The 22312-nt window shown below is 46.4% G+C and overlaps 1 protein-coding gene and 1 pseudogene across 2 annotated transcripts in view; both read right to left on the minus strand.

Annotated features, from left to right (window-relative positions):
• The window catches only part of LOC117192251 (epidermal growth factor receptor-like), a 90340-nt gene that overhangs the window by 12354 nt on the left and 55674 nt on the right, over positions 1 to 22312 (minus strand). The window lies entirely within an intron of this gene.
• Positions 13992 to 16005, minus strand: LOC117192252 (annotated as a pseudogene).

The raw sequence follows: 22312 nt of genomic DNA on the forward strand, positions 1-22312 counted from the left end.
ATTAAACGGCATACAAAGGTAGGGAGGGTAGAGAAGGGGTCAAAGTCATCTGAGTTCCCCAAGAGCGACGGAATATAGCCTGACTATTTGTCGGTTAAACAGTTAGTTAGGAGATAGGAGAGTAGGAAAGATCCCACGACATTCCGGCAAGCTAATGAGAGCATAGCTAGAGGCGCCCAACGTGGGGCCAGAGTACGAGTTACTACTGGTTAAAACCCCAAAAAACTTTGCTCGTTGCAATTTTAAATTCCACATTAAAATTAATACTTCCCGTCCAACTACTGTAACGGAGGATATTGATGGAATTTTGGGTTTAAGATTCTGAGTTTCGGAATACCTAACCAAATAGAATCCGACAGGTAGCAAGGGATGGAAACTGATATTTTTTTTTGTTACCAGAATTAATTTGCGAATATACGACAGCTATTCACAAAGGCGGATAGGTCGGCCAAATTATAATAGGATAACGCCAAAAGAGTTTATGAGGGAAGAGTATCGATGGCTTTCGGAAGTCTAATTTTCTAGATATAGATTTGGAAATTAGCCATTGCCAAGGTTACTGACTACATAAACATACCATAGACCAAATTAGATTTCATTGAGGTTATATTCCGGCGACAAGAGAAAGCGTATATCGGACGGAGTCAAGCCCGAAAAGGACAAATATTGTGTATTTAGGAAAATTTTGTAGAATTTATTGAAGCTTTGGTCCTATAATTAGGGATTTCCACATTTAGTGATCAGAACTCGTATTACTGGGTTACCTTAACATGTCACCAGTACAACGTACCACAGCGGGCAAGGCGTCGGGTGACGTGGACGCCCAGATCTGTGGTATATGTCAAGAAGCCATAAGAAGAAGTCAACTAATATGTACTGCATCTTGTGGGCACAGGTATCATGATACTTGCATGAAAGAATTCGTGAAAAATAACAGAAATTGCCCCGTATGTAGGGCGGAGTTGAATCCGGAGGAACTTTCGTTTGATGAGAATACTCTATCAGCCGAATTACCACCCGAAATGGGTTCGGGTATAGTGCCGTTAGAAGGGGGATCCAACCCGGAGACGCGGACAATTAGGTAGGATGACTATAGCTTCAGATAGCACGCCTGTGCAAGCGACAAGGCAAAATCACGAGCCTAATATAACAGGAAACTCGTTGTCTTCAGAAAATGGAAGGGAAAGGGGATTACCACATCCAAATGTCTCTAACAGGGCAATAGCTCCTGGGAAGGCCGCTAATATCTTAGCCAGTTGGCGACTAAAATTTGACGGATCCAAAGACGCTATGCACGTCGACGAATTCCTGTACAGGGTTCGCTCCCTTACATCCTCCACTTTAAATAACGATTACGAATTACTCTGTGACAATATGCATCAGCTTTTGTCGTCTAAAGCCAGCGATTGGTTTTGGAACTTCCATAGAAAGAACCCACAGTTTTCTTGGCAAACTTTTTCTGCCTCATTTAGACAACGATTCGATGATGCTAAAGATGATTTCGACTTGTGGGAGTTGATTAGAAAACGCCGTCAGAGAGAGGGTGAATCGTTTGACGATTACCAGACGGCCGTCGAAGAATTAGTGTCCAGGCTCTCACACGAGGTTAGCGAAAATAAGTTAGTAGACATTTTAAAACGTAACGCAAAAACGGCCCTCAGATATGAACTCTTGCATCTCAAAATCAGCGATCGAACTGGCCTGAGAGAAGAAGTTCGCAAGCATGAAAACTTCTGTAAAGACAACCATAACCCTTTTCCACGAGGTAAATTCAGCAAACCGAATGTAGCAGAAATACTTACGTACAATGAAGATATGGAGGAAGAAGACGTTTCGCAGATTTATCGTAAGAAACTGGTATGCTGGAACTGCGACCAGGAAGGGCATCGTTTTGAAGATTGTTTAAGAGAAAGGCGAATTTTCTGCTATGGGTGTGGTGCTAAGGATATTTATAAACCTCGATGCGTCAAATGTAACCCATCGAAAAACTTGAAACGGGATGTACCGACCGGAGCCCAGTCAGTACATCCGACCAAGAACAGCAACTAAACGAAAGTAAACCAACTACCTTAAGAGGGCTTTCCGAAGGGGTAGTTGACGTAAAACCGGATATGATACTACACCAAATTTGTACAGGTATAGATGTAGCGACTCAAACGATGGAGAGCAAAGAGTTAGATTCAGAAAATGTGAATACGTGGTTAAAATTGATAGTTAAGCCCAAACGATCGACGGTCCGGAGACGAGCGTACTGGAAAAAGGTCCAATCTGTTCGAAAACGTTTAGTCTCAGCAGTTATTCTGAGTTCAGATAACCGATTGTACACGGAGGTAATGATCGAAGGGCAAACTTATAAGGCTTTGCTGGATTCAGGAGCAACCATTAGTTGTTTGGGTGGGAGAGCAGCAACCTTTTTAGCACATCACCCACAATCTCAGAAGTGTTTGGGAACCATACGCACTGCCAGCAACGAAGCTTGTACCGTAGTGTCCAAATTGGTGGTCCCGATTGAATTCCGTAAAATAGTTAAGGAAGTAGAGTTCTTTATCATACCAGATTTAAAGCAAGATGTTTGTTTAGGAGTTGACTTTTGGAAAGACTTCGGTCTTCTATCCCAATTATTGACCCGAGAAGGAACTGTGAGCTGTTTGGAGAATAGAGACGACACGATTATGAAGGAAACGCCTAAAATGCATTCCCTAAATGAAGAACAAAGGAACCAATTAGAGGCGGTAATAAGAACCTTCCCCTCATATGAATGCGACGGACTAGGTCGTACACACCTAATACAACATTCTATGGTAATCAATGCCGAAGTACCCGTCAAACAACGACATTGGCCCATTTCCCCCGCGAAAGAGAAAGTGATGTTCGAAGAAGTAGATAAGATGATTAAGCTGGGCGTGTTAGAACCTTCAAATAGTCCATGGAGTAGCAATTGCGTCCTAGTAAAGAAAGGGAACAAGAATAGGTTATGCCTTGATTCTCGAGAGATCAACAAATATACCCGAAAAGATGCATACCCCCTTCCCCATATAGATGGGATACTCAGTCGATTGCCACCTGCCAAATACATAACGGGACTCGATATGAAGCATGCTTATTGGCAAATTCCCCTAGAGGAGTCTTCACGCCAATACACCGCGTTTACCATACCTAACCGACCGCTGTATCAATACAAAGTTATGCCTTTTGGTCTAACCAATGCCTCACAAGCCCTCTGTCGTTTAATGGATAAGGTAATACCTGCTAACTTGCGTACGAGAGTGTTTGTTTACCTCGATGACTTACTAATTTTATCAGACGATTTCGAATCCCATTTAATGTTACTGAGAGAAGTTGCAGTACACTTACGAAAGGCTAATCTTGCGATAAACATTGCCAAGTCGCACTTTTGCATGCGTGAGATTAAGTATCTGGGGTTCATCATTGGATACGGACAGGTAAAGACGGATCCGAGTAAAATTGAAGCTATTAAAGAATTCCCCGTTCCCAAGACGGTAAAACAATTGCGACGATTCCTTGGTCTTGCTGGGTGGTACCGTCGTTTCGTCGACAATTATGGAACGGTAAGTTGCGCCCTCACAGAACTATTAAAGAAACCGAAAGCATATGCGTGGAACCCTTTCGCCAATCAGGCATTTGAAAAACTTAAACAGTGCCTGACGTCAGCTCCCATTTTGTCTACTCCTGATTTCTCAAAACCCTTTTTGCTGTTATGTGATGCTAGTACTGTAGGAATTGGTTGTGTGTTAGCTCAGAAAAACGAAGAAGGAGAAGAATTACCCGTAGCATTCATGTCCGAGAAGCTATCTAAAGCTCAGAAAAACTACTCAGTCACCGAATTAGAATGTTTAGCGGTGATAAAGGGAATTAAAAAGTTTCGTGCTTATGTAGAAGGTCAGGCATTCGAGGTGATAACCGATCATGCCTCATTACAATGCGTCAGAAGGAGTTGTCTGGTAGATTAGCTCGATGGGCCATAAAACTACAGGGATTCTCTTTTGAGATAACGCACCGGAAGGGCTCACTAATCGTGGTAGCGGATGCCCTATCGCGTAAAGAGGAAATTACTGTTTCTGAAATGGAAGAGCAGGGTCCGATAGTTGATCTATCTGCCGCAGAATTTAAATCACCAGAATATATGACCTTAATTGATAATATTCGCGCTAAGCAAGACAAATTACCAGACTTGAAGATTCTCAATGATTTTGTCTACAAAAGAACCGAACCTGATCAGGGAAATAATGGTGTAGATAATCTATCTTGGAAATTGTGGATTCCTAGGGAACTCACCCAAGGTGTAATCTCGCGGGCTCATGATCCGCCCAATGCCGCTCACAGTGGAGTAGGGAAAACCATCGAAAGGATTAAAAGATATTTGTTTTGGCCAAAAATGAACAAGCAAATACGTGAGTATGTAACTCATTGTGAAGTGTGTCGTCACACCAAACACCCGAACACCGTGTTGAAACCACCCATGGGAAAACCAATGGTGTCTGATCGTCCGTTTCAAAAGCTTTATATGGATTTGCTGGGTCCATATCCCCGATCCAAGAAAGGGCATATTGGTTTACTTTTTATCGTAGATCACTTCACAAAATTTCATTTCCTATGCCCCCTTAGAAAGGGCATATTGGTTTACTTATTATCGTAGATCACTTCACAAAATTTCATTTCCTATGCACCCTTAGGGTGTTTACTTCCAATCGGGTGTGCGATTACCTCGAAAATTATTTGTTCTGTACATTTGGAGTCCCCGAGGTGATATTAACAGATAACGGATCTCAATTCGTTTCTGGAGCCTTTCAGGCTTTTCTAACCCGCTTTGGGATACAACATATTCGTACGGCGATATATTCACCACAGGCGAATGCCAGTGAGAGACTCAATAGATCGGTGTTAGCAGCTATAAGAGCTTACATAAGCCGGGATCATTCCACTTGGGATACCAAATTACCGGAAATCAGTGCTGCTCTCAGATCCAACATTCACCAAAGCACCGGGTACTCGCCCTATTTCCTAACCTTTGGACAAAATATGATTCTGAATGGCAAAGACTATGAGTTGCTTCGCCGCTTAAGACTCTTATCGGAGGATAGCCGCATTAGTTATTCGGAAGCACTACAAATTATTCGCGAATCGGCAAAGAAAAAGGTGAAAGAGTCACATGAACAAAATGCTAGGAGATATAATCTACGCTGTCGGAAAGTAGAGTTTAAGGTTGGAGAGCCAGTACTTGCCCGCAATTTCTGCCAAAGCAATGCTATTAAAAAGTTCAATGCAAAGTTAGCGCCGGTTTTTATTTCAGCCGTGGTATCTAGACGAGTTGGCTCATCCTATTATCAACTGAAGAACGAACAGGGTAAAAACTTAGGAATATTTCACCTCAAAGACATACAAGTGAAACACTAGGCAACTGTCCTTTTTCCGTTTAGGCTTCGCCAGTTAAAACTAGCGCTTCCTCAACTGTGGTGTAGTGGCCAGTTGTGACTCTAAAACTCCAGAGAACAGCTTGGGAAGTACGGCCCTCGCGTTTAACATTAACTCTGCTCTTTACAAAAACAAGATAAGAGATCAATTACAAGAGAGCAGTAGTTAAAGCTTCCATTGAAGAGCTTAATGTCTAATTTAGAGAAACAGCGTGGATTTGTGGGAGTTATGTTTTAAAGCTTTACTAGAAATCATACGATTACTAAGTTAGTCGTGGAAGCTATGTGTAAGCTTTGCTTAGCATCGTACGATTACTCCGTTATCTAGGGAAGCAAGGTGTAAGCTTTGTCTAAAATCGTACGATTACCCCGTTGGTTGTGGAAGGTAAAGTTCCGATCGTAAGGGCTAATGCAAGTAATAGAACTTCTGGCTAAATCATTGCTATAGTGAAGCTGTGCGAATTCGGATGTGTCTTTTTATACAAATATATATATACAAGTGAATTTGAAAACGTTGTGCAATCAAACACGTGCCAAGTAAATTGAAGTTCTGGTGGACTACATTATTCCTTTTGGATTAAGAAAAATAAAAGGTATTTGGACCTTACAATAGTGACACAGCTTTAACAGTCTCGTATCATAGGGCTGGAAATCTTACTAAGTTCGAAACCTCCAAGAACGAGGTCGTCAAAGTCCATCGATTTCTTAGTAGATCTGGGAAAGACCTCGGATTTCCCAGTAACCAGCATCTACATAAACCAACGATAACTACAACCAAATAAACCAGAAAGAGCCGTCCGAAGATATACTAGAGTGAAACCCGAAGTTATGTGGATGCATACTTGAGCTTAAGTACATTTTGGAGTAAGACGAGAAGAATGGTTTTCTTGCGAGTTCGGAGAAACTAATATGCCGCCCTCGTCACCCTTCTCGCTTATGAATCAAGCGCGCGGCTAAGGCTTTCGCATGTAGTTCTTCGCAATGTGTGGAGTGGCTCTCAAACTGTGAAAATAAAACATTATTCTGCGGCGATCCACACTGCCGTTTAATAGTCGTCGTGTGAAAATGTACCAAAGTATTAGTTTTGAGTCTCGTCATGAGATTTTCCATTTATTAAAGATTAGGCTACGCACTAACTATTTTTGTATTGTCTAGATTTAAAAAGAAAAAAAAAAACCAATAATGTATATAATTACCCATAATTAGAAATTAGCGCAAATGAAAACCACATTTTTTTAAGATCCGCCGTTGAGTGGCAAATCGTCGTCGTACGGGTATGGAAATGGAAAGAAAATCGGTGTTTCATCCGAATTAGAAGTGAAGACCTGTATATTCATAATTTTTCTCCCTTCCTCAGAATATGTTCCTACGTCGCCCCTTGAGCTCAACGGACACGCCGGATAATTCGTATAAAGTATGAGTGAGTTACGAAACTTCCTTAAACGGAATTCTCGAGTATTTTCGAAATATATATCTGTCTTATAAAACTTCTATTCCGGTATATAAAACAACCATATCCGTGCCATAATTTAAAGCGGATCGGCTACTAATTTTTCTTTCACGTTTGCCTTCTAGTTATATAATTATCATATTTTTCTCTTCTTTCCAATTTAATTTCTTTTACGCCATATTCTCTACACATAAGTCCTATATACATATACACATATAACTAGGTATAACTTGCTACTATTTCCTCCTTCTTTATTTAATTACTTTATGCTAAGTTTATACTTATCTGGAAAACCATGAAGTCCAAACCCTTAAATTTTGAATTATTAAATAATAATTAGTAGATAATAATGGAACATTAAACCTTTCGTGTTTGTCCTGAGTAGAGCCTGAGGAAGTCCGATGATCAAATAGAGATGCGCTCGATTAGGGTTATGCTGTCGATTAAACGGCATACAAAGGTAGGGAGGGTAGAGAAGTCAAAGTCATCTGAGTTCCCCAAGAGCGACGGAATATAGCCTGACTATTTGTCGGTTAAACAGATAGTTAAAATTCACAATATTTTCTTTTTGCTTTCTTTTGTAGAGTTCCTTTTGAACATTAAATCAAGTGTACCTAAAACATCTTTGCGAATGTGTTCGTATAGCAGATAGGAGAGTAGGAAAGATCCCACGACATTCCGGCAAGCTAGTTAGAGCATAGCTAGAGGTACACGTTCCGAAATCCTGCTATACTATTGGTGTCTGACCGTCAAAAAAAGTATGTACAATCTCCATCCGTACATACAATCTCACACCTCTACGAATATGAATTTCTGGCACATTACAGATCTCAGAGACTATAAAAGCTAGAGCAACCAAATTTGGTATCCGCACTTCTGTTAGATCTCACTATAAAACGTATATCTCAGAATTTCGCCCCACCCCCCTCCGCCCCCACAAAGAACGAAAATCTGTTGCATCCATAATATTGCACATTCGAGAAAACTAAAAACGCAGAATCATAGATAATGACCATATCTATCATATTGCTGAATCTGGATCAGCATCAATAGCCGAGTCGATTGAGCCCTGTCTGTCTGTCCGTCTGTCCGTCTGTCCGTCTGTCCGTCCGTCCGTCCGTCCGTCTGTCCGTCCCCTTCAGCGCCTAGTGCTCAAAGTCTATAAGATCTAGAGCAACGATGTTTTGGATCCAGACTTCTGTGATATGTCACTGCTACAAGTATATTTCAAAACTTCGCCCCGCCCACTTCCGCCCCCACAAAGGACGAAAATCTGTGGCATCTACACTTTTAAAGATACGATAAAACCAAAAACGCAGAATCGTAGAGGATGACTATATGTTCTAGAGTGTAAAATCTCAACCAGATCGTATTATTATTATAGCCAGAATCAAGAAAACAATTTCATTCTTTCTCGCTCTGTCTCTCTCTAACACTCAGGTTTCATGGTCGGTTTTGCAAATTGATTTGTTCCTTTTGGCTATAAAAATTTTCTGATCTGGTCCAGATTCAGCAATCTGATAGATATGGTCATTATCTATGATTCTGCGTTTTTATACCCGATACTCAAGGTGAGTATTGGGGTATATTAGATTTGTGGTAAAAGTGGATGTGTGTAACGTCCAGAAGGAATCGTTTCCGACCCCATAAAGTATATACATTCTTGATCAGCATCAATAGCCGAGTCGATTGAGCCATGTCTGTCTGTCCGTCTGTCCGTCCGTCCGTCTGTCCGTCTGTCCGTTCCCTTCAGCGCCTAGTGCTCAAAGACTATAAGAGCGAGAGCAACGATGTTTTGGATCCAGATTTCTGTGATATGTCACTGCTACAAGAATATTTCAAAACTTTGCCCCGCCCACTTCCGCCCCCACAAAGGGCGAAAATCTGTGGCATCCACAATTTCGACGATACGAGAAAACTAAAAACGCAGAATCGTAGAAGATGACTATATCTTCTAGAAGACAAAATCTGAACCAGATCGTATAATTATAATAGCCAGAATCAAGAAAACAATTTCATTCTTTCTCACTCTGTCTCTCTCTAACACACAGGTTTCATGGTCGGTTTTGCCAATTGCAAAATATGAGTTCAAGGATCTCAGAACCTATAAGAGCCAGAGCAACCAAATTTGGTATCCACACTCCTGTGATATCGGACCTTGACTATTTTGTGTCAAAATTTCGCCCCACCCCCTTCCGCCCCCACAAAGGACGAAAATCTGTTGCATCCACAATATTGAAGATTCGAGAAAACTAAAAACGCAGAATCATAGATAATGACCATATCTATCAGATTGCTGAATCTGGATCAGATCAGATAATTTTTATAGCCAAAAGGAACAAATCAATTTGCAGTGGCTACGCAGCGCCCGACGTCACGCTCAGACTGATTTTCTGTCTCTCTCGTACGCACTCTTTGTCGTGTCGTTTAATATTAGCGGCGTCTGCCGGAGGAGAGCCATACTGACTTAGTATCGGGTATAACTGTAGAGTTGCGGTCTCCGCAGCAACTCACAACGTTCCCCCTCGTTTTTTTTATACCCGATACTCAAAATGAGTATTGGGGTATATTAGATTTGTGGTAAAAGTGGATGTGTGTAACGTCCAGAAGGAATCGTTTCCGACCCCATAAAGTATATATATTCTTGATCAGCATCAATAGCCGAGTCGATTGAGGCCTGTCTGTCTGTCCGTCTGTCCGTCTGTCCGTCCGTCCGTCCGTCCGTCCGTCCGTCCGTCCGTCCGTCCCCTTCAGCGCCTAGTGCTCAAAGACTATAAGAGCTAGAGCAACGATGTTTTGGATCCAGACTTCTGTGATATGTCACTGCTACAAAAATATTTTAAAACTTCGCCCCGCCCACTTCCGCCCCCACAAAGGACGAAAATCTGTAACATCTACATTTTTAAAGATAGTATAAAACTCTCTCTATAGCCTCTCTATAGCATATACTCTCTCTAACACACAGGTTTCATGGTCGGTTTTGCCAATTGCAAAATATGAGTTCAAGGATCTCAGAACCTATAAGAGCCAGAGCAACCAAATTTGGTATCCACTTTCCTGTGATATCGGACCTTGACCGTTTCGTGTCCAAATTTCGCCACACCCCCTTCCGCCCACGCAAAGGGCGAAAATCTGGGGCATCCACAAATCTCAGAGACTATTAAGGCTAGAATAACCAAATTTGGTATCCGCACTTCTGTTAGATCTCACTATAAAACGTATTTCTCAAAATTTCGCCCCACCCTTTTCCGACCCCACAAAAGACGAAAATCTGTTGCATCCACAATATTGCACATTCGAGAAAACTAAAAACGCAGAATCATAGATAATGACCATATCTATCAGATTGTTGAATCTGGATCAGATCGGATCATTTTTGTAGCCAAAAGGAACAAATCAATTTGCAGTAGCTACGCAGCCCCCGACGTCACGCTCAGACTGATTTTCTGTCTCTCTCGCACGCACTCTTTGTCGTGTCGTTCAATGTTCGCGGCGTCTGCCGGAGAGAGCCATACTGACTTAGTATCGGGTATAACTGTAGAGTTGCGGTGTCCGCAGCAACTCACAACGTTCCACCTCGTTTTTTTATTGGGAAAACAATTTATATTTATAAAATAACAATTATGGCTAGGAAGGCGGGGGTGGGGGTGGGTCCGCTCCCGCGGGACTGCCGCTAGGCATTACTTCGCGGTGCGGGCTGTGGGGTCATCTTTCTGTCTTAGTTTGTCCGGCTTCGCTCTAGCCTGCGCAGCTCCTTGATCACGCTTGCTGCCATGTAGGCGACCGCGTTCCAAGATTGCTCATCGGCTAGCATCTGGTCGGTGGGGGTGTCCACACTCACTTCTGCAAGCGTCTCCCCTAGCCTCGTTCGTTCTTGCGAGAGTCGGGGGCATACAAAGAAGACGTGCTCTGCATCCTCGTCGACTCCAGGCCCGCAGCAGCTGCAATACGGGTCGTCAGCATGCCTAAAGCGATGCAGGTACTGCTTGAAGCAGCCATGCCCCGTCAGCAGTTGGCCCAAATAATGGTCCATTTGGCCGTGCCTTCTTCGCAGCCATGGGCTAAGCTGGGGAAGGAGACGTCTGGTCCACCTCCCTTTTGCCGCTTGGTCCCAGCGCCGTTGCCACTGGGCTATAGTGCGCTCTCGCCGCTCGCTGGCTACCTCCACTCCGCTCTGCCGCTCAGCTGCCAGGAGATCCAGCGGGACCATGCCTGCCACAATAAGTGCGGCGTCTTCAGACACCGTCCGGAAGCAGCATGTAACCCTCAGGGCACAGCGTCGGTATGCGCTTCTGCAGTCTCTGCTGTATGTGGAAACCATCATTGCTGGTGCCCACACTGCTGATCCATATAAGATTATGGAGGTGACCACCCCAGCGATGAGCTGCCTGCTACGCTGCCGTGGTCCCCCTGTATTGGCCATCATCCTGCTTATGGCCGCCGTTGCTGCAGTCGCTTTTGCGCTGGCGTATTCCAGGTGGGCCTTGAAGTTCAGCCTCTGGTCCATCAGTACCCCTAGGTACTTTAGCGCAGGCTTGGTCCTGATGATCGTGCTACCGACTCTCTCGCATGCCTGCTCGACTTTTTTTCTGCTGCTCATTAGCACAGCCTCCGTCTTCTTCTCCGCCAATGCTAGCCCGTTGGCTGCGAGCCAGGCCACTATCATCCCGACTGCTACGTTGGTTTTCTCCTCTGCGTCTCTTACGTGTTTCGACACTGTCAACAGTGCTATGTCGTCGGCGAAGCCCACCAGGGTGCACCCTTCCAGTAATGTAATCCGCAGGATATCGTCATACATCACGTTCCACAGTATCGGCCCTAGGACCGAGCCCTGTGGGACGCCTCCGGTGATTTGGTGATGTTCTGCTCCTTCTTCCGTGTCGTAGATCAGGACGCGGTCCGTAAAATAGCTTCGCAGAGTCCGTGTGATTTGCTCAGATATACCCCTCCTGGTCAGGGCCTCTAGGATGCTCTTCCAGCTGGCAGAGTTGAAGGCTTTTCGTACGTCTAGTGTACATACTAGGCAGTACTTTTTGTCGCCTCCAGCCGATCGCGTTCCTGCCATGGCTTCCCTGGCAAGGTTTGTCACCATCTCGATGGCGTCAGTGGTGCTCCTCTGCTTGCGGAACCCGAATCGGAGGTCGGAAAGTCCGCGACGCTCAGCCAGTTCCGCCTCCAGTCGGTTACATACCATCCTCTCGAAAATCTTGCCCATGGTATCCAGCATGCACAGCGGCCGTTATGACGATGGGTCGTTGAGCTCTTTGCCTGGCTTGGGTATCAGAACCAGCCTTTGCCGTTTCCATGCTCGTGGGACTGTCCGCTCCGCTAGGCACTGGGTGTACATTGTGGCGAATGCTTCCGGATGGGCTCTAATTATGCATTTTAGTGCTGCATTAGGGACTCCATCTGGACCTGCCGCTTTCCCGATCTTCAGCTTACCCGTGGCCTCCAGTACTTCTCTGGCAGTGATGATGGTGGTGGTGTCCCTCAGGGTAGCTCCTTCTACCCTAGCTTCCTCTTGTAAGGGTGGTTGTCTAGGGAAAAGGGTGCCGACTATCTCTCTCATATGCACCGGATCCTTGGGCAAAGGCTGCCTGTTTAATCTCCCCATGACTAGTTTGTATGCTCCACCAAAAGGTTCCGCATCGGCCGCATCGCAGAGCTCCTTGAAGCATTTGAGTTTGCTGCTTCTGATGGCCTCCTTCAGCTCTTTTCTTTTGGCCTTGAATGCCGCGCCATTTCTGCCAAATTGGGCGGAGCCTCTTGCTCGCTGGTAGGCACGCCGAGCTGCGCAGCACTCCCTCCTGGCCTTGGCAATGTGCTCATTCCACCACGGTACTGGCCGGTGCCTGCTTCCTCCGATCTTTCTTTTTTTCATGGCTGCATCACAGGCCGCTTTGACGGTCCTGTAAACGGCAAGCGCGGATGCTTCAGCATCCCCGGCGGCGCTTAGGTTTTCTGCTGCCGAGAGGAGCGCGGCTCTGCTCAGGCTTTCCTCCTTGTACCCGGCCTGGAGCGCCCGCTGTATCCTTGTTGTGTTCCTGGGTGCAAAGGTTTCCGTCATTACGGCTAAGTGGTCGCTATGGGTGTAAGTACTCAGCACTTGCCACTTCGCGTGGCGTGCGAGCTTTAGGCTTGCAAAGGTGAGGTCTATAATAGACTCCCGCCCTGCTTTGCTGAACGTTGGTGTGGTTCCTGTGTTGAGGAGACAGACGTTCAGGCTTGCAAACTCGTCCAGGAGCGATGTCCCACGGGGTGTGTTCTTGGCGCTGCCCTAAGTCGTGGCCCAGGCGTTAAAGTCGCCCGCTATCAGGACCGAAGATTTGCCTCGGGCGTCGTTAGCGATGTTGCTGATGATCGCCGCAGCAGGAGTACTGCGTGAACCTTGGTGCTATGTAGCAGCTTTAGACAAAAGTCCCGCTGTGGTTAGCTCTCACATATCCCCTCTGGATGCTCTGTGGGTAAGCTGGCCTGGTTGTGGGCCACAGCTCCAGATTGCTGCTCCTCCGTCTGAGCTTTGCTGCCAGACTCCTTCGTGTTTTTTGCCGGACGGCTCGCTGAGTAGCGCTATGTCGATCTTCTGCTCCAGGACTGTTTGCGCCAACAGATCCTGAGCAGCTCGGCAGTGGTTTAGGTTGAGCTGCAGGAGCTTAACCATCAACCAGTTTTGCTAGTGCCTTCTTATACTCAGGGCAGCTGCGGCTGAGGGCCGAGTGGGCTGCTGAGCGGACTTCTCCTGGCTTGCCAGCGCATAGTATGCACATTGGCGGGTTGTTGCACTGGTTGTGCTTGTGCCCCTCCCCGCCACATTTGTAGCATGCATTGCTTGACACAGGCCGCTTGGATCTGCACCTGGATGCAGTGTGTCCATAGGCCATGCACTTGAAGCAGCGGGTTGGCGCAATCCGTTGCCGCACGCGGCAGACAACCCAGCCGATTCGATCTTTTCCGAGCTCCAGGAGCTTCTTTGCGAGTGCGGGCTGAAGGTTCAGCGTAGCTACCTGCGTTGCGCCATATGATTTCCGCATTTACGGCACTGCTCCTTGTGTTATGCCGCCGTCGCTGCAGCTATGGCCTCACATACCTCGTCGCCTGTCGTGAGCTCGTCTATGTTGAGTACCTCAACCGCGACTGTCTCCTGCATGGCCTTCACGGCTGCTTTGTCCCCAAGCGCTGCCTGGGTGGCCATCTGTAGCTCCTGGGTGACGGGGTCTGAGGATTGTTGCATCCTTAGAAGCAGCTCGCCCGAGGCTGTCTTCCTGATGCCCTGAACCTTGTTTTTGAGGTTCTGGAGCGTTGGTGCTGCCTTCACCAGTTTGAGGATGTCGGCGTATGATGCCTCCTCGGTGCATTTGACCAGCACTGCGTCTGGTCGGCCTGTCTGCTTGCGTTTCGCACGCCTTGCCGCACTGCATCTTGGTTTCCTCTTGTCGAGTGGCGTCAGCTTGGTGGCCTTGCCGGGGCCTTCCGCGCGCGCTCTTCTCCTCAGTTCGGGGTGTTGCCTCGCTCTTGTGGGCTCCTGATGCCGTTTGCGTCGCCTTAGTCGCACTGGGCTTGGTCATCCTGGGTAGGGGGCCAGTTGGGCCTGCAGTGTGATCATGGCACTGGCATCCTCCTGGCGCTGCCCTTTTATCCTCTGGCGCCTGCAGATGAGATTTGACTTCCACTTGCAACTCCTTGTTTTTATCAGAGCCAACAGTAATGTTGCGCCTAACCGGATTTAAAAAATGCAGAGGTGGAACGGACATTTCATCCGATTGACTCTTATTCTGGTTAATTTTGTCGTTATATTCTTCTTCAGTTTCCACCCAAAGTAGACGACGACCAACAGCCGTAGAGTCCGGCACAACAATATCTAGCTTGCCACTATCGTCATCAACGCTTTGCTTGGTAAGAAATGACTGAAAATTTCCAGCATTCATAGTTACCATAAAAGCCATAGCAAATAGCACAGCGACATTTTTTTTTACACTGGCTGCATTGATTTTCCGGTTTGAAAATTTCGGCTTTGGTGCGATCTTTACGTGGTGTGGTTCGCTCCTGGCCGCAGAACTTAAAGAATGGGGTAAAATTTCTCTTGTGTTTCCGGTGTGACATTTGCATGTATTGGCAAACGTGACTAACTGGGTGCGCAATGTTGTGTTATCTTACTCCTTTTAGCGTATAGTTTTCTCGTTCAAGTTTGGTTATTCGAGTCTCCAATGACACAACATACTCCTTCTTTTTTTTACGGGATAAGGAAGCAGATTCCCGATTCTTAATCATACGCTGCTGTTTTTTATATATCTTTTCATCTATTGATACGCTATTAGAGATTTCCGTTTTTATGCCACCTCGTATATGTATGCCCCCATTATGACACATTCGATCTACACAGTGTGGTCTTCCCAGCTGGTGTTTTATTTCACCGCACGGAGCTTTTGATGTTTTTGAATTGTCTGGTTTTTTAACTATATTAGGAATTTGCGTGTTGCAGCCGCCAACTGTAACATTTTTTTTTCCGTTCAAGTTTATCTTTTGCATAAGCGCTTTGTAGTCATGAGAAGAGAGAAATATTGTCTTAGGTTTGACAGCATTTGCCGTGGAACCTTTGACAAGTTCAGCCGGCGAAGAATTTTGTGTTCGTGAATCCATGCATGCTTCAATATTAATTGGCTCAATGTTGGCGACTGTTCAGCCAAATTGCCCAATGTTAGCTGTAATCGAATTACATTTTGTTTTTTGCTGTTTATCGATTGCAGATGAAATATTTGATTCAGAAATACAGAATTCATTTCTACTGGTCCGATCACTTATTGTGTTCAAGTTGTGTACAGCCTGCATGGCTGACTCAACGTCAATATGGTCGAGAGGTTTATTGTGTGATGCATCAGATATATCGCTCTGTACTCCACTTGTCGAGCTACCGCTAGAGCTGCTACAACTTCCTGTGGGAGACGGTGTATTACGTTCTTTCGAATACCGTAATATATTATCGCATCTGCACTTAGAAACGCTATCATCATTAAGAAAGCTAATAAAATCTTCGAAATTTTCCGGGTCCTCGGCAGACGATGTGGAAGCAGTTCTTTTCGCAGAGGAAAGATGCGCAGGGAACGGCGAAAGTGTGTCCAAATTATAATCTAAATCATGGCTTTGCTGATATTATCCGTAAAACATGCCAGAAAATATATCACTGTGAACTTCAGGTATCAATGTACTCAAATCCAGCGAAGAATCAATAGGCGGTACTGATGAGTTTAACATATCGTCCAAAACACTGTTATTAAGCTCATAATCAATCGGTGATGGACCCATCAACGATAAACCAGAGTAAAAACATTCATTATCGTCCATGATATTATATTTAAATGGGATCAGGCGGCGTTTAAATTTGTTTCAAACATATCAAATTTGTCGACGAAAGCAAAAAAAAGTAGTGATGCAAGAATCCCTTCATGCGTGCTACCATCTTCTTGATGGCCATGTTGATCGACCTCTGGCCCTTCTCGTTCATCTGGTAGAGTAGGTCGTCCAGGATTGCGCCAATCTCGTCTATGTCCTGTAAGCGGTTCCTGCTTCGCTTGGGGGGGGTTTTTCTCCCGCTACTCGATGGTGTAGGGGGGTCCCTCGGCCTCTTCGGAGTATCAGTGCCCTTGCCGCCGTCTTGCGGGGCCCCACTGGCAAAGCTGTGCAACGAGCTCTGCTTCATTGGCGGTGCTAAAGCTGCTTGTGGCGGTGATCGGGCCACCTTTGAGGCTTTTTGGAAAGCCATTGCTCCTTGGCTTGTAGCGCATTTTGGTTCGTCGGCCAAGTGTGCCACCGGCGAAGCAGGATTCGGGGGAACATCTCTCAGGGCCTCCAGGGTCCGCGCCACGGCCACGGGATTCCTCCACGCGTGTGAATTTGGGATGGAACTTATGCGTAGGTGTGTGTGCGGTTTCCAAGTGATCCCGCCTAGGAGTTAGGCAGTACCTTCCCTCAGGTGCGGTCGCTGACAGAAGCTAGCTGCTGTGGGCGCGGTTATCTTCCGCAGCGGTCGAGGGCTGGATGCTTTGGCACCTAGTGCCCCTTCACCGCACTGCAGTCGATCAGCTGGTTAGTGGCCAGCACTATCCAGCCCTGGTACCCCAGTCGATCAACTGCGAGGCCTGGAGTGAAGAAGAACGGGAGAACCGGCCCAAAGGAGAGAAAGGATGAAAAAAGGTGGGAATCTCCAAGTGATGAGTGAAAAGCGCCGTCCAAAGCACTAACGGTGGGCCCCAGCGCCCCTGCCCCCTTTGGGTGACCGTGGAAGTGCAACGCGCAGACTCGATCCTCCCAGGTGAGCACGCGGTGTCAGCAAGAGCTTGAGCTAATTTCGGGTATTTTTTCCAGGTATCTTTCGCGATTTGTCTGTGTCTTGCAGAGCAGCTGTTTGGCGCGTCCGCACTCGAAAAATTCGCGGTTTATCTGTTTATCTGTGTGTGTGTGTTATATTCATATACTTATTTATTTGCTCTATAATACATACTATACAATTTATATTTAACTTAATTTAACGGACAAGAGTATGTTGGGACTAGGGGCCCCGCGGACTGCGGTACTGCCGCAAAGCATTGCTTCGCAGTGGCGTGGACACCTACTCCGTCTGCTCCTTCCGCCTTCTCTCCAAGGACCTAAGCGTTCGCATCACGCTAGAGGCGAACTCCGCGGCCGCTTCCCACACCTTCGGGTCTGCCAGCATCAGCGGCACCAGAGTCTCGGTGCTGACCCTAGACCCTGCTGCTGTCTCCAATGTCTGACGCTCGAGGTCAAACCTGTGGCAGTCGAAGAGGACGTGGCGAGCGTCCTCCTCTATGCCTGTGCCACACTCGGGGCACCAGTCCTCTGTCTCGTGGCCGAAGCGCTTGAGGTAGCCGCGGAATCAGCCATGTCCGCTCAGTGCCTGGGTAAGGTAGAAATCTACCTGGCCGTGCTTCCTTTCAACCCAGCATGCTATGCTTGGGATGAGGGTGTGGGTCGATCGGCCTTTGGGTGAGTGGTCCCATCGAGTCTGCCATCTGTCTATGCTGGTCCTTCTGGCGGCGTCCTTAATTTCTGCTTTGGAGCGTACCTCGGCTGCACTGTCCGTCATGGCATCATGGATCTCCTTCCTCTCCCTTATCAGCTCCCTGAGCGGAACTTGCCCGGCAATGACTAACGCGGCTTCGTCTGAGATGGTCCGGAACGAGCACGCGATCCTAATGGCGCACAGTCTATACGTTGCCTCCACTCCTCGCATGTAGCTCCTCACCTTCGCGGCTTCTGCACACACCGGTGCGGCGTAGAGCATCTGCGACGTCACGACTCTCGTCAGCAGTTTCCTCATTGCCTGCTTTGGCCCTCTGGTGTTTAGCAGCATCCTGGATAGCGGTCCCACCGGCCTTCGTGTGGACGTATTCCAGATGCTCTTTGAAAGACAGGCGCGTGTCGATGAGGACTCCAAGGTACTTGATGGACCTCTGCGATTCGATCGCGGTCCAACCAACCTGCACTCTGGCGGTCTCGACCACTTTACGGCTGGATATCAGGACCGCCTCCGTTTTTTGGGCCGCCAGTTCCAGCCCCGACCTGTGTTTTTTATACCCGATACTCAAAATGAGTATTGGGGTATATTAGATTTGTGGTAAAAGTGGATGTGTGTAACGTCCAGAAGGAATCGTTTCCGACCCCATAAAGTATATATATTCTTGATCAGCATCAATAGCCGAGTCGATTGAGCCCTGTCTGTCTGTCCATCTGTCCGCCCGTCCGTCCGTCCCCTTCAGCGCCTAGTGCTCAAAGACTATAAGAGCTAGAGCAACGATCTTTTGGATCCAGACATCTGTGATATGTCACTGCTACAAAAATATTTTAAAACTTTGCCCCGCCCACTTCCGCCCCCACAAAGGACGAAAATCTGTGGCATCCACATTTTTAAAGATACGATAAAACCAAAAATGCAGAATCGTAGAGGATGACTATATTTTCTAGAGTGTAAAATCTCAACCAGATCGTATAATTATTATAGCCAGAATCAAGAAAACAATTTCATTCTTTCTCGCTCTGTCTCTCTCTAACACACAGGTTTCATGGTCGGTTTTGCCAATTGCAAAATATGAGTTCAAGGATCTCAGAACCTATAAGATCCAGAGCAACCAAATTTGGTATCCACACTCCTGTGATATCGGACCTTGACCGTTTCGTGTCCAAATTTCGCCACCCCCCCTTCCGCCCCCGCAAAGGACGAAAATCTGGGGCATCCACAAATCTCAGAGACTATTAAGGCTAGAGTAACCAAATTTGGTATCCGCACTTCTGTTAGATCTCACTATAAAACGTATATCTCAGAATTTCGCCCCACCCTCTTCCGCCCCCACAAAGGACGAAAATCTGTTGCATCCACAATATTGCACATTCGAGAAAACTAAAAACGCAGAATCATAGATAACGACCATATCTATCAGATTGCTGAATCTGGACCAGATCAGACCAGATTATAGCCAAAAGGAACAAATCAATTTGCACTGGCTACGCAGCGCCCGACGTCACGCTCAGACTGATTTTCTGTCTCTCTCGCACGCACTCTTTGTCGTGTCGTTTAATATTAGCAGCGTCTGCCGGAGGAGAGCCATACTGACTTAGTATCGGGTATAACTGTAGAGTTGCGGTATCCGCAGCAACTCAACGTTCCCCCTCGTTTTTTTTTTTTTATACCCGATACTCAATATGAGTATTGGGGTATATTAGATTTGTGGTAAAAGTGGATGTGTGTAACGTCCAGAAGGAATCGTTGCCGACCCCATAAAGTATATATATTCTTGATCAGCATCAATAGCCGAGTCGATTGAGCCCTGTCTGTCTGTCCGTCCGTCCGTCCGTCCGTCCGTCCGTCCGTCCGTCCGTCCGTCCGTCCGTCCGTCCCCTTCAGCGCCTAGTGCTCAAAGACTATAAGAGCTAGAGCAACGATGTTTTGGATCCAGACTTCTGTGATATGTCACTGCTACAAAAATATTTCAAAACTTCGCCCCGCCTACTTCCGCCCCCACAAAGGACGAAAATCTGTGGCATCCACATTTTGAAATATACGACAAAACCAAAAACGCAGAATCGTAGAGGATGACTATGTGTTCTAGAGTGTAAAATCTCAACCAGATCGTATAATTATTATGGCCAGAATCAAGAAAACAATTTCATTCTTTCTCGCTCTGTCTCTCTCTAACACACAGGTTTCATGGTCGGCTTTGCCAATTGCAAAATATGAGTTCAAGGATCTCAGAACCTATAAGAGCCAGAGCAACCAAATTTGGTATCCACACTCCTGTGATATCGGACCTTGACCGTTTCGTGTCCAAATTTCGCCACACCCCCTTCCGCCCACGCAAAGGACGAAAATCTGGGGCATCCACAAATTTTAGAGACTATTAAGGCTAGAGTAACCAAATTTGGTATCCGCACTTCTGTTAGATCTCACTATAAAACGTATATCTCAGAATTTCGCCCTACCCTTTTCCGCCCCCACAAAGGACGAAAATCTGTTGCATCCACAATATTGCACATTCGAGAAAACTAAAATAGCAAAATCATAGATAATGACCATATCTATCAGATTGCTGAATCTGGACCAGATCAGATCATTTTTATAGCCAAAAGGAACAAATCAATTTGCACTGGCTACGCAGCCCCCGACGTCACGCTCAGACTGATTTTCTGTCTCTCTCGCACGCAGTCCTTGTCGTGTCGTTTAATATTAGCGGCGTCTGCCGGAGGAGAGCCATACTGACTTAGTATCGGGTATAACTGTAGAGTTGCGGTCTCCGCAGCAACTCACAACGTTCCCCCTCGTTTTTTATACCCGATACTCAAAATGAGTATTGGGGTATATTAGATTTGTGGTAAAAGTGGATGTGTGTAACGTCCAGAAGGAATCGTTTCCGACTCCATAAAGTATATATATTCTTGATCAGCATCAATAGCCGAGTCGATTGAGCCCTGTCTGTCTGTCCGTCTGTCCGTCCGTCCGTCCGTCCATCCGTCCGTCCCCTTCAGCGCATAGTGCTCAAAGACTATAAGATCTAGAGCAACGATGTTTTGGATCCAGACATCTGTGATATGTCACTGCTACAAAAATATTTCAAAACTTTGCCCCGCCCACTTCCGCCCTTACAAAGGACGAAAATCTGTGGCATCCACATTTTTAAAGATACGATAAAACCAAAAACGCAGAATCGTAGAGGATGACTATATGTTCTAGAGTGTAAGGTCTCAACCAGATCGTATAATTATTATAGCCAGAATCAAGAAAACAATTTCATTCTTTCTCGCTCTGTCTCTCTCTAACACACAGGTTTCATGGTCGGCTTTGCCAATTGCAAAATATGAGTTGAAGGATCTCAGAACCTATAAGATCCAGAGCAACCAAATTTGGTATCCACACTCCTGTGATATCGTACCTTGACCGTTTCGTGTCCAAATTCCGCCACACCCCCTTCCGCCCCCGCAAAGGACGAAAATCTGGGGCATCCACAAATCTCAGAGACTATTAAGGCTAGAGTAACCAAATTTGGTATCCGCACTTCTGTTAGATCTCACTATAAAACGTATATCTCAGAATTTCGCTCCCCCCCCTTCCGCCCCCACAAAGGACGAAAATCTGTTGCATCCACAATATTGCACATTCGAGAAAACTAAAAACGCAGAATCATAGATAATGACTATATCTATCAGATTGCTGAATCTGGATCAGATCGGATCATTTTTGTTGCCAAAAGCAAGAAATCAATTTGCAGTGGCCACGCAGCGCCCGACGTCACTCTCAGACTGATTTTCTGTGTCTCTCGCACGCACTCTTTGTCGTGTGGTTCAATATTAGCGGCGTCTGCCGCAGGAGAGCCATACTGACTTAGTATCGGGTATAGCTGTAGAGTTGCGGTGTACGCAGCAACTCACAACGTTCCCCCTCGTTTTAATTCTATTTAATTGCTCGTATTTACAACTTATTTTATACTTAAAGTAAACTATATTAAAGGTTAGGCTATGCAAGTCCAACATGTGTGGTACGGCCGTGAAGCAATGCTTCACACATGTGCAGGCTTCGTTTAGACTAACTGGACCCTTGTCTGGTGCTCAACTGCGCGCAGTTCCCTCATAATGGTCGCCGCGAAGCAGCTCGTCGCCTCCCAGTTTTCCGGGGACAGGAGCATGCACGGCACCAAGCTCTGCTTGACTACGGCTCCACCCAGCGCTTCTTCTAGCCGCCGGCGCTGCGCTGCGAACCTGCCACACGAAAATATCGCATGCTCGGCATCCTCCTCCACGTAGTGCCCGCACCAAGAGCATTCTGCGGAGTCCGCGTGCCCGAAGCGATGAAGGTAGCTTCGGAAGCAGCCGTGACCACTGAGGAGCTAAGTCAGGTAAAAGTTGACCTGCCCGTGCTTCCTGCTTACCC

Source organism: Drosophila miranda, assembly GCF_003369915.1.
Source record: "Drosophila miranda strain MSH22 chromosome Y unlocalized genomic scaffold, D.miranda_PacBio2.1 Contig_Y2_pilon, whole genome shotgun sequence".
NCBI classification, from domain to species: domain Eukaryota; kingdom Metazoa; phylum Arthropoda; class Insecta; order Diptera; family Drosophilidae; genus Drosophila; species Drosophila miranda.